Source organism: Rhinatrema bivittatum, chromosome 14 (genome assembly GCF_901001135.1).
Source record: "Rhinatrema bivittatum chromosome 14, aRhiBiv1.1, whole genome shotgun sequence".
Classification (NCBI taxonomy): Eukaryota; Metazoa; Chordata; class Amphibia; order Gymnophiona; family Rhinatrematidae; genus Rhinatrema; species Rhinatrema bivittatum.
This window is the reverse complement of record NC_042628.1, coordinates 23,647,837-23,660,000: the sequence shown is the minus strand read 5'-3', so window position 1 is coordinate 23,660,000 and position 12,164 is coordinate 23,647,837. Positions and strand designations below refer to the sequence as shown.

Genomic DNA, 12,164 nt, shown 5'->3' with positions numbered 1-12,164 from the left:
AAACACGGAATAATCATGAGCCGGATGCAACGCCTTAGGCATCAAGTTCCACAGTCTTGGTATCACCTAAGAGAAAAACCGCCCACCTGTCCTGTTTTAGTCTCACTCATATACAGCACAAAATTCTCATGATCTCAATGACTTGAGTTGGCTGATGTACAATGAGCCAGTCACAGAGAGAGGTCAGGCCTTGACCTCTCATCATCTTGAACACTAATACAATTAACCATAGTCTAACCTAGACATGACTAATGCCTGGAAAAGGGTGGCTGAATCACTTTGTCTAAGAAAATATTAGAGTTGCTTAATCAGTCGCAGTGGATGAAAAACTGATCTGATTGCCATCATAATCAGCAGTTTCATACTCGGTGCCGATTCCAATATGAATCCCAGACTCAATGCTTTTAAACTAAAAGGAACTGTTGCACTGTCTACCACGACCTCACGGGTCAAAACCGAGGGAGAGGACGATCAACTAATCCATAACGCTTCTGTTTTTAGAGGGATTAAAATAATCTTTAGAAAACTGTCCCTTCTCAAGGCCACCACTGTCACTAAACAAGAAATTAAGCATCTTTATGCCTACAATTACATCAGTGGTCAAAGGAGCCAATAACTGAAGATAATCTGCAGAACAATAATAACCAATATCATATTTCTTAATCACACCCGGTAATGGTTTTAAGTATCTATGACAAAGTAGAAATGATAGGATTTACTCAGTGGGATCCCACTTGTTAGCTGCCAGGGGTCTGAATGAAAATCAGTTAAGAGCACGTTAGGATACTGATTGTCTAGGAAAGAATTAAACTAACTCTGTACCAATCCTGCCACCCCCAGCCCCTTGAAATGGTTGATCATGACTTTGTGATTAATGGTGTCAAATACGGAGGTCAGGTCAAGCATAATCAATGCAGAAGTCTGACCTTCATCCGCAGAAAGTACTGTTTCAGATCTGTGAAACTGGTGGAAGCCAGACCATTGTTTATCCAATTAATCCAAGTGCTCAACAAACAGTTATGACTGCTCAATCACAATCTTTTCTAGAATTTTACTCAAAGAGAATATTAGGCACTGGGTGAAGATTGGTCACTTCTCTTAAATTTGAGCCAGGTTTTTGTTTTGTTTTTTTTAAAGTACGGCAAATGATAATTTTTAATTACCTGAGGTGCTAAACCTTCTGTCAATGAGGCATTTATTATATGCATAAACTAATCGGTGAGTTGCTCCCTACAGGCTATTATCCACAAGGGACCTGGATCAAGCATGCAGGAGGAAGACCAAAGGTGATCAATAATCCTTGTCCTCTTTAATTCACAGTAAGAATACATCCACCCTATTTTCTTGCAGAATGACTATTGTGTCTATTTTTATATCCATAACACATTGAAATGCATGTGTTTATATCACTTCCGCATAGTCAGCCTACATGGATTGGTTTTGGAATGCTATCCTCAAGAAGTTCCATTTTTGCAGTAATGTGGCTCGCTTTTAATATCTACACCTCGAATACAGCCCATGTATCATGGCTGTGGCATGGTTGACGCAGCTTAGCAGGCGAATCTGCTAGGCTTGCATCAAACAACAGGTGGACATGTTCTTACTAGGGCTAGGTCTGGAGTGTCACATATACTAGCCCTGTCCCCTGCAGGTTGAGCCCTTGGGTTCCAGAGCCCGGCAGGTCTTAGGTGAGGGTCCTGGAAGGAGCAGTCAGACAAAGTTGGATAGCAGGCCAAAGCTAGGGCAGGCAGCAAGGAAGTACCACTGAGATCCAGTCAGAGGTCAGGGCAGGTGGAAATCAGGCAGCATCAAGGTCCAGGGAGAGAAGCATGGTCAGTCCAGAAGCATGGTCAGTCCAAGGCCAAAGCCAGAAGTCAGGCTGACACATACAAGACATGGACAGACAAGGCAAGGATGGGAACAAGTGTGTGTGTGGGAGGGGGGGGGGGGGCAGGAACAAGACAGCAAGACAGGGCAGGCAAAACAAGGCAAGGCTAAAGTAGGGACAAGACAAGACAGGAATGAGAGCAACACACACTGCACACGAAACAAGAGGACCTGTTGCTGCTTGAAGTGCGGCTAGGGTTTCATTATCCAGCCTCATGAGGTCATCCCTGGGTGCTGGCAATGGGATTGCCTGTCAAGGGGCGGCACACACGTGTGCGCTTAGGAAGGACCACAGGAGGAGCAGCATAGCAGCGTCCTGGTCGTGTTGGCGGCATCCTAGGCCGTGGCATTTGGGAGGGTAAGTGTGGCCAGCCGCGGGGCTGTCCCAAGGCAGGCGAAACGTTACACTATGGATATATTCCACACCATAACATTATGGTATACATTTTCCACAGTCAATAAATAAACAAAAGATATCTGCTCCATACCTTCTGGGGCCTTTCCTAGGCTCCGTGCTCCCAGTAGCCCCCCCCCCCCTCCCCATTCCTCGCATGCTGCCTGCTGGACCTGCTGAGTGAGTGCAGACTCCTTCATGGGAGGGAGGGGGGGGGGGGGGGGGGGGAGAGGTATGGCAGGACAATCTATCTGCAGGGTTGGATCTCTGTACCGCAAAGTCCTGCTGCATGAAAGAAGCCACGCCTCCTTTTCACAGCAAAGTCCCAAGTCTGCTACAAGGAGGACAAGGAAAACCACGACGACCAATCTGTTGGGTCATTTCCCAAATGAAACGACACACGGAAAGCAACAAAAAAAAAAAACTTAGCGCGCACAAAAACGCAGAGACGAAACAAAACGGAAAACGAAAAAGAAATAGTAGATGAAACAAAAAAAAAAAAATGAAAGGAAACTATAGTTTTTCTCATGCACCATTTTCCTGTAAGAGAAACAAGCTTTAGCAAAGACGAAGAATGCAGGACAGTGTGGTAGGAATGGAAGGTTTTGGATAAAGCAAATAAACTGTGGTGAATACGATTGGAAGGCTTGGGAACTCGTTTCATCAAACCCAGATGACTAAGGGGGAAGAGGCTTCTAGGCGCCCAGCTGGTCATCACGGGGATGCTGAGGAGGACGAGGGTGATCCAGCCACCATTATTTTACAGTTGGAACAGAGGAAACACCCGCTGGAAAAAAACAGACCTTGCCAGTTCTTCACCTTGGCTAGAGCAGCAAATGACTGTCCTCCCACGCAGGGTTAATTTGAGAGTTCCTATTAAGAAGGTGCTGTCTTATGAACTGAAGACTTTTCTGCTTGGATAGTCTTCACAAATTTTGCTTCCAGATTTTTTGTTTCTTTTAGTACATCGAATTAGATTCCTAACTTGTTCCAGGATTTTGGTGAGGCATATGTTATGCGCTCTGACAGTGGCTCCTAAATAGGATCCCTGGGAACTCTTGTTTTTTTTTTTTTCAGAGCAACCACAATATGCAAATTAACCTGGCGATCAGAACACAAGCATGCAAATCGGTCTCATAAATATTCACTGTAGATATCCTGAAAGTTAGGTCTGAGAGTTCTCAAGTTCTGGATGAGCTCTGCAAGATGAATGCAATGGCTGGAAATCAGGGTTCAAAATCTTGTTTGTCCCACTGACACTCCCTGTGGCCTGAGACAAGTCACTTTTATCTCCCATTGCAGCAGGTACCCAGATTGTAAACTCTATTGACCAGGGGCTTATCATACCTCAAAACTTATCACCATTGTACAGAGCTGCATAAATCCAGTCGCCCTGTATAAATGATAAGCATTAATTTTTATTATTGAGCAGAGAAAGAAGTTGTAGTTACCCTAGGAAAGATGTTGGAAAAAGTGGAAAAAAAGGTTTATAAAATGAAGGAGAGTAGGAGCAAGATAAATAATCCTTAACAGCTCAAACTTCAATCCGAAGACGGAGGGAATTTATTCTGCCCTAATGCTGACAGTATTTGCAAAATGGTTTGAAAAGAAAAACTGCAAATCAGAACTGTGATGGCAAACCTGTCCTGCAACTCCAAATTTTACCTCCAAGACCCGGGAATGAAATTCTCTGCAGACTGAAATATATAGTTTTCATTTTGTGTACGCCTGCCTACCTAGCAGCTCATTGACGGGCTCCTGCAAATACTGTAGCAAATTCCGCTTGCTATAAAAAATACCCTCAAATGTCTTTAGGTGACAGCACTAGAATCTGTTTTAACTATGGTTTGCTATAAGGAGCAAACTCCTTGTTTTGATTCAGACAGAGCGTCTAACCACGATGAGGATTCTTGTGCCTAAGATAAGTCCCTTTGATGCAGGAGATCGGAAATGCCAGCCAACGTTGGGGTTTTGTATTTCTGTTGTCACGTCGATTTTCCTGAGCATTTTGCCTATAGGCTTATTTTATGTGCATAAGAAAAAGTACTTAAAAAATGTTTGATTGTCATATTGATTGTCATACTGCTGATACTTTGAATCACTTATGAGCGGACGATTGAGAGGTCCGGGCTGTCACCTTTGAGGTGGCCATGCATGTTCACCCGGCAGCTTACATTATTATTCCTTTATAAGTTTTCGCCACGATTGAATGTCATTCTCATTGGTCCTGATTTTTGTTTTGGATTTTTTCTATAAGGATGAAGATTTGTAATCCAGAAGCGGTGCGGGACACTCGCTCTAAGAATTTTCTCATGAAAGGCCTTGATCCACCCATTCTGCAACTATAAAAGGAAAAACATCTTTTTGGATCTGACTCAAAACAGGAGGAAATCTCCATCTGGCAGACGAAAAGCAAAGAGCTTAAGGTGCATACTGGGAGGATGTCTTATCTAAAAGTTTACAGCCATCACTCAGTCTCTATTGCCTACGATGGAACATAAGTAGCAGCCTTACCATACTGTCCGAATCACAGATTTTTTTGTTGGGGTGGTGGGCGGGGAGAGAGGGCTCAGTTTTTTTACACCAATCTTGCATTCAGCAGCTACAGCAAAACGGAAAAATAATATAGCACGCTTAAGCCTCCTAGGAGCTACTCTCTATCATTTTACCCTGCTTGCAATTTGCCTGGCCAGCCGTGGACTCAGGTTGCCACAGACCAAGATTTTTTTTTTGCCTCAGGAACTGTCGAAATCTATTCTGATGTGGACAACGTCTTGTGCTGAAAGTCTCTCAAAAGAGCAACGTTCCTATAACTCGAACCAGCAGATTATCTGGCTGTTATTTTGTTCCTTCATACTTTAAAAAGGTCCTGAATCTGTTCAAAGGGTTGCAAACCTCTTTGACACCCCCCACTCCTGTTCTGTACAAATAAAAAAAAAAAAGAATTGAAGAAATGCTTGACCAGCATGCAAAGACAGACGGTGCCAACCTCACCTTACAACGTCCTGTACATCAATCTTATGGAAGAAATTTCTCTGCAAGAAAAACCTCGGGCACAGTCCTAACACCGAGATCAAAATTAGGAAATAAAAAAATATATCTTTCCTGTGGAAGGGTGAAGAAAAGGTTATGGACGGTTCTTTGACGTGCATGAGGAATAAAACTTCCGTACGTGACAAGGGGTGAGCGCCTTGGCTGCTGCTGACATTTTCTCCGGCAAAGATCAGGAACGATCCCTCTTCCATGCTGTACAGATGTGCCTGGGATTTCCCCCATGTATGCCTGCCAGATAAATCTGCTCCTGCATTTTTTAAATATTTGGATTAGCAGTAGTTTAGGAATTGCAATTCTCTCTTTTTTTTTTTTTTACATTCAGAAACGGGTGGTCCATTTCTCTTCCAGCACCTCCTTGCTAGATTTGGCCTGGTTCTGATCCAGCTGCGGCCTCTGGCTGCTAAAGCCTTGCAAGCGGGCCAGGCGTCAGAACCGGGACGTTGCTGCGAGCCCAGCCGGACCCTCTCTGCCTTGTAGGCAAACCGAAGCGAGCTGCGACCCTGCCAACATGGCCTTGCCGGACTGGGGTGGCAGCCGAACTGGAAAAGCTGGAAAGCCGATCGGGGCTCTGGTTTGCACACAGAATTACTAAAAAGAAATCTTCATTAAAGCCAGAGAGACAGCTTTCCTCTTTGCCCGGTCAGGGAGTTGCAATTTTATCCCCAAACTCTTCCAGTCCGGGGTCCAATTTCACAGCTCTAGGACACATCCATTCCCACCCAAGGTAATGTACAGCTAAATATAAATTAGAGACTGAAAAGAGACCTGTGTAAAGCAAATTATTAACATCTATCAAGTTTTAGGCCGTCGTAAAGAGAAGAGACCGTTCTTAGACATCTAGATCTCCCATGCCCCACAGAAAAGAAATAGTCGCCTACAATTTATCTATGGAATGAGATTGCAAAACTACCCTGTTAATGCTCTTTTCCTAAACTCACGAGTCTTTTTTCAGATACGTTTCGGAAAGGCACATTTTGGATATGCGCACAGCTGCTCTAACCTGTCGCCAGGGCACTCTTATTTGCCTTTATCACTTTCTGCACTGTTATTACTTTTAGAGAGTGGAATTACTAATTGCAGGTCCCATACACATGCAGGGCATATGAAATCCCGTTTTCAAGTGGATCAGCTGCTCGCACGTTGCCCAGGCCTGCTTCACATGGGAATATTCGGGTAGGAAGCAGAATTGGTGAAATTCCTAGATTTACCAGGCAGGTTCCCTAATAGAGAATGCATCCCTATTTATAACAAGACGATATGTATCCTATATCGGGGATGACAAATGGCATCTATTTTTATATTACAGTCTCTTTCTTGCTGCTGTGCTATGATATTACATTAAATTTAGTTAATAAACTTGGATTTCTAGTGCTGCTGGCTGAAGGGAAGAATTTGTGTAATATAAGATAAAAACCAGGATCCTAAAGAACTTGGGGGCCTTATACAGAAAGGATTTTTTCTCCCTTCTGTGCCTATAGAAAAAAATAGTGATAAGGCCCATGGACTGTCATAGTGTAAAGGCCCAGTCTTACCTTGTCTTATATACGTTCTTTATCTCTATATTTGTTCATGTTATATATATATATATATATGTTATTACATAATAACAGAAATAGAAAGAATACAATAGAATAAAATAAAATAGATTAATAGAAATGGGAAGTTTTCAGTATAAATTTACAAAGTAAGGTGTCAAGACCTCAATTACTGAGATCACCTCAAAGACAAACGTGGCAGATATTTAAGTGACAAGGCCAGCTCCTAAGTCTCGAGCACTTGGAATAACTATTGCAGTTTTGAAAGCTGGGCCCTCTGAGCCGGCCTGAATGTCTGCCACGTTTGAGCCTTTGAGGTGATTCATTCTGGTTTCATTCACTAAGAGTGCATTTAGTCCGAGAACCCCCTTATTTCTCTTATTGCTGGAAAGTTTTGGAATCGCTTTATTTTCTTGTATACCCGGTGCTTCATAGGTATATTTAAACTCTGCATCACCAAATCTAGATTAGTAAAAGGCCTGCACTCTGATCACCATCCTAAAACCTCTCATTAACCGGTTAATTTTCACTGGCTGGCATAAGTGAGGGCTTTTTTTTATTGCAATTTAAGTTATTTTTCTCTGGAAAATACATAGCTGCATCTGTCAGTGCCATATCCACAGCTCCCTCTAAATGAATGCCTGCTTGTTCTGTATTAAAAGTACATCAGACTAAATACTAATATACTCTTGGTCTTGTACAAAAAGTATGTTTTTACCCTTTGTGCGAAACGCAGCGTCAGTGGTCTGGAAAGGGTGCTAGTTTCAGGCGTCAAGATTTTGCTGCGACCCTGCACAGGCTGTGAACATCGATAGAAAAGGAAGCCGATAAGACTGCTATTTCCATCCACAATATAGAAGATTATCAAATTAAGTTCTTGTCCCCCCCTTCACTAATTCACTGGAAGTGGGCTTTTTTTTTTTTTTTTTGTATGTTAGCATTAAAAAAAAAAAGTAAAATGTTTATCAAACTCAGCCAGAGTGGCAGCTTTTAGACTTTCCAAGAAACAAAAAATTCTGGCCCCAGCCCTGTAGGCAGCCCATGGGCCCCTTGCGAGCATTGGAGGCAAGGCCACGGTGCACGGCTGTCAATACCTGGAAGTGGAGCCACTGGGCAAGGCGTCTTTAATCTGTGCTGAACAAGGTGGCCACCAGAAGCGGGACTTTGCGGGCCAGTTGGATAAAAGACTAGCTCACCTCGCCCCCAAAATCCCGACTCCGGAACCACAAACTTTCAGAGGATCATTAGTAGTTTAAAAAAAAAAAAAAAAAAGGATTTTCCATGAAACAAGACAAGCTCCATAATTCCCCATTTCTGCTTGGGCCAGGAATTGCCACTGGTTTTCCCCCTGCTTTTTTTTTTTTGTTTGTTTTAGTCATTTCTACGGCTTCTTCGTTACTGCCAGCTGCTATTTTCCAATACTGCTTTGTTTAATAACAGATTTCAACATTTTTATTACAGGACTCAGATAGTTGAAAGAAAAAAAGTGCCAGAGGAAGACATAAATTACATTCCTGCTATTACACATTATTTCCTGTTGTGAGACGCACACATTCTTTGCTTTACACATGCAAAACCCATTACTTGATTTCAGACTCCGTGTAAAACGTTCCACGCTTTCCGTGGCGGCGTTTAAATCTGCAGCCTCTTTAAAAAAAAAACAAAACACCATCCACACGGGGGGGGGAACCCCCCCATGTCACCGACAAGCTGGCAGGACTAACCCGGCCAGGCCTCGAAAAAATACGCACTTCAGCCCGCGCCAGCACGCGGTTTTTAAAAAAACAAACAAAACAACTTCTCGAAACTACTGAGCGAGCCCCGCGGACGCGGAGGAAGAAGAGCGGCTCGCCAAGAGGCGCGCCGTACCACCCCCCCCCCTCCTCTTACAGGGAAAAGGGCAGCAGCACCACCCACGTGAATGGTCTCGGGCCCACGTTTCCCCCCCAAACAGTTCCTTCGGCCTGCGCGGGAGCCAGGCCCCGGCACCGGACGGGCGCAGTGCCCTCGCTTGCAGATCCCCCCCCCCCCCCTCGACCCCAGCGTTCACCTTCGGGCAAAGTCAGGAGCGGCTGCGGGTCTCTGTGCAGCTGCTGAGAACGGGGGGGGGGGGGTCACCGAGCTGCCCGTCCGAGGGGGCAGCCGGACGAAAGGTCTCCTGCATCTAAGGCCGGGCAAAGTCGTTTTGAAATTTCGTATTTGGCTCAGACGGCTTGTTACAAAAAAACCAGACTGCCCGTGAGAGCCCCTGCCATTACTCCCTGCATTCGGAGGCTCTAGAAAATAAAGCACTGGACACAGAACCCACCCCCCTCCCCCAAGAGCTTTTGCGCCATATGTGGAGTTTAATAGCGGAGAAGGGTCTGGAGGCTGCAGACCAGGAAGTCGTTTCTAGGAAAACTTGAATTGTGGTCGGTGGCCTTCGGAGACAAAGTATATGTTGGGAGTCTTTTCTGTCTCCTAATACTGAAATAATTGTCAGGTGATTTTGTTCCTAAGAGATGTAATAATACAAGTCCCAAATCTACAGGCCACCCCTGTCAGCCTGGAAATCTTGCCTTTTTTTTTTTTCTTTTTCACATTTTTACAGTTGAAAAAAAAGGTCTGTATTCCTGATTCTTTGAGGTATTTAAATTCAGGTGCTCAGGCAAGAGCTGGAAAGAAGTCGTCCCCACTGAGTCTGTGGTAGAGGAAACGAGGCAGGATAACGCGACTTTCAGACGCGGCTGGGGTGCTCGCGATCCCGGAGCCACTTCTGATCCTGTTCGTGCATCGCACCGTCCTCTCGCCTGAACTGCCAGTGCGAGAAAGTCTCCGGCCAGAGGGAAGGGCTTTTTACGGTGCCAGCAAAGCAAACCTCAAAAAAAAACCCCACAAAACAACGCCGAGGAAACGATCGCTGACGATAAATTCCTGCACACCGAGGCGTCATTACCGATGAGGAAATCTGCCCGAGGAGCCGCTGCCTCCCCGGCTCGCCAGGTAGGGAGGGAGGGAGAGGGGAGGCGCCCACCGGCGGGGACCGGGGGCGACGGTCTGCAAACCCCCCAGCCCCGGAGAGCAAAGCCCACGCTCCCCCTCCCCCACGAAAGTGACAGCGAGCCTGGGGGGGTGGGGGGGGGGTTCCTGCTCTCTTCGCCCATCCAAGCCCTCCCCCCTTCACACCTGCCGATGAAGATCGGGGGGAGGCAGGAGGACGGTGTGTGCCCGGTCCCTCTCCCCCCTCCCCTCCCCTCCCCAGCGCCGCCATCGCCCCACACAAGGGCGGGGGGAGAGATTTAAAAAGGAGAGAAACTTACTGAGCTGCCAGTCCCCGCGGCTGCGAGGAGGGGGGAAGGGGTGCGGCCGGCGGGGGGGGGGGGCTGAACGCCGAGGAGGCTTCCCCCGCCCCGCAGCCCTGGTCCTCAGCCTCCGCGCCTCGCCTGGGCATAATCCGGATCGCACCGTCAGGCTCCAGAAAACCTTCCTCCGGCAGGGTCACGCCACAGAGCTACCCAGAGGCCAGATCGGGGGGGATATCCAATAGAGAGAGAGGGAAAAATAATAATAAAAAAAATCCAGAAGTCTTTTAGGGGAAAAAAAACCCCCAAAAAGCAGCACTTCAACATGTACCTTAGCGAGCGGCGATCACTCGGCGAATAAACGCGCCCTTCCCGTTCAATATTGCGATTAAAGACGTCCATCTCCTCCGACGGATCCCAAGCGGTACAAGAGACCTCGGCCCAGCGCTGTCGTGAGGTCCCAGTCAAGATCGTCGGGGGGGGGGGAAACCCAAAACAAAAAACCCCCAAGTCATTTTCCTAGAAGCTGCCTCCCAATATAGCAACAGGGAAGAGGGGCATTCCTAGAAATTCGGGAGGCGTCAGGAAAGGAGGTTCCGCTCACGGCCTGCAGGGGGCCCCCCTCTACCGGCCTTTTTATCCAGGGGGGGGGGGGGGAAACACCCCCCGCAAGGGGCTTTCGCACCTCGCCCGGGCGGAAGCAGCTGGCAGGTAAAAGTTTGGGGAGGACTCGCGTCTGCACAGCCTCAATGAGCCGCTCCTGCCCTCGCCCGTCGGGTTTTAAACGGCTCCTGTGGGCGGTGGCCTAGAAGCAGATTGCAAAAGTTTGCATAGTGTGGGAGCCTGCAGACATGGAAAGCCTGCGGAGTTTGTTATTATTATTATTATTATTATATAAATCCTGGCTGCGCTTATAAAGCTAAAAGAGACAGTAAAAAAAAAAAAGAAGCAACGTTTGCTTTTCCTATAGGAAATGTATCTGGAATGCACGGATTGAAGAAATTACAGACAGAATGGCTTGCAAACGGCTCATTTGCATCATCTAACACCAGGAGGCGAGGAGGCCTGGGGTTTTTCCCAGTTGTAACTAGGCGAAGGCTCCCCCATTGTTGCAGGGGGTAGCACAGGAGCCAACTTTTCAAAACGATTAGGGGCCTGGGGGGCGCTAAACGCGACCCAAATTCCCCATCCCTGGATACAGTGAAGGAGTTTGCTCAATGGTGGGGGGGATGCGCAAGCACCGGCAGAGCTGGCATCTCTGGCAGGACCCAACTTTTGCCATCACGATTTGATTTTCCTCCAGACTTGTTCAATATTTCGAGAAGCGGAACATCTTTTTAGCAGGAGGAGGCCTGAACACAGTTCAGCAGAAAATTACAGCAGTAGATGCAACAACCTGGGGCTGGAAGGGGAATCTGATGCCTTTGCACGGGGCGCCATCTCATGGACATTTGGAGGATTACACATTCTGCTAAGGGACCACTATTTGTCTAGAACTGGCTATTTCTTAAGGGTTTATTTATGCACTGTTCCCTCTCATGACAGATAAGCTCCCCCGTTCTATCTCATATGAATCTGATTGGTTCCTATTAGAGCTTTTCTTTGAGGACATTGGCAGTTAAGGTTGTAATGTGAGGAGAAGTCATTTCTTACAGTGTGGTGGAGAAAGACATTCCTGAACTAGAATTTGGCCTCACAAAGGCCAAAAATGCATTTATCAAACATCAAAACAATTCCAGTCCAAAATAATTTGAGGCCATTGAAGTGTCATATCTCTCTTCTGTGTCACATGAGAAAACCATGAGCTTGTTCAATTATGCAAGATTAAGGTCTTTTAAGGATAGCAATCAGCCTAACAAAACACTAACTAGTAGGCCAATGAAATTAGGTCAGCAGAGCACACAGTTTAACTCTTGGTTGTGTGCACAAACTTTATTGCCAATGCAGCAAGGAGTTTTGTACATAAAACATGTGCATTTAAATTAGCGGCAAGCATAGAGATTCCATGCATAT

General features: G+C 46.1%; 1 long non-coding RNA gene across 1 annotated transcript in view; it reads right to left on the bottom strand.

Moving 5' to 3' along the window:
* The window catches only part of LOC115075974, a 115,687-nt gene extending 104,786 nt beyond the window's left edge, over positions 1 to 10,901 (bottom strand). The window contains exon 1 of the long non-coding RNA XR_003852660.1: positions 10,170 to 10,901. This is a non-coding gene — a long non-coding RNA (uncharacterized LOC115075974). The remainder of the gene's footprint in view (positions 1 to 10,169) is intronic.
* Between the last annotated feature and the right edge of the window lie 1,263 nt (positions 10,902 to 12,164).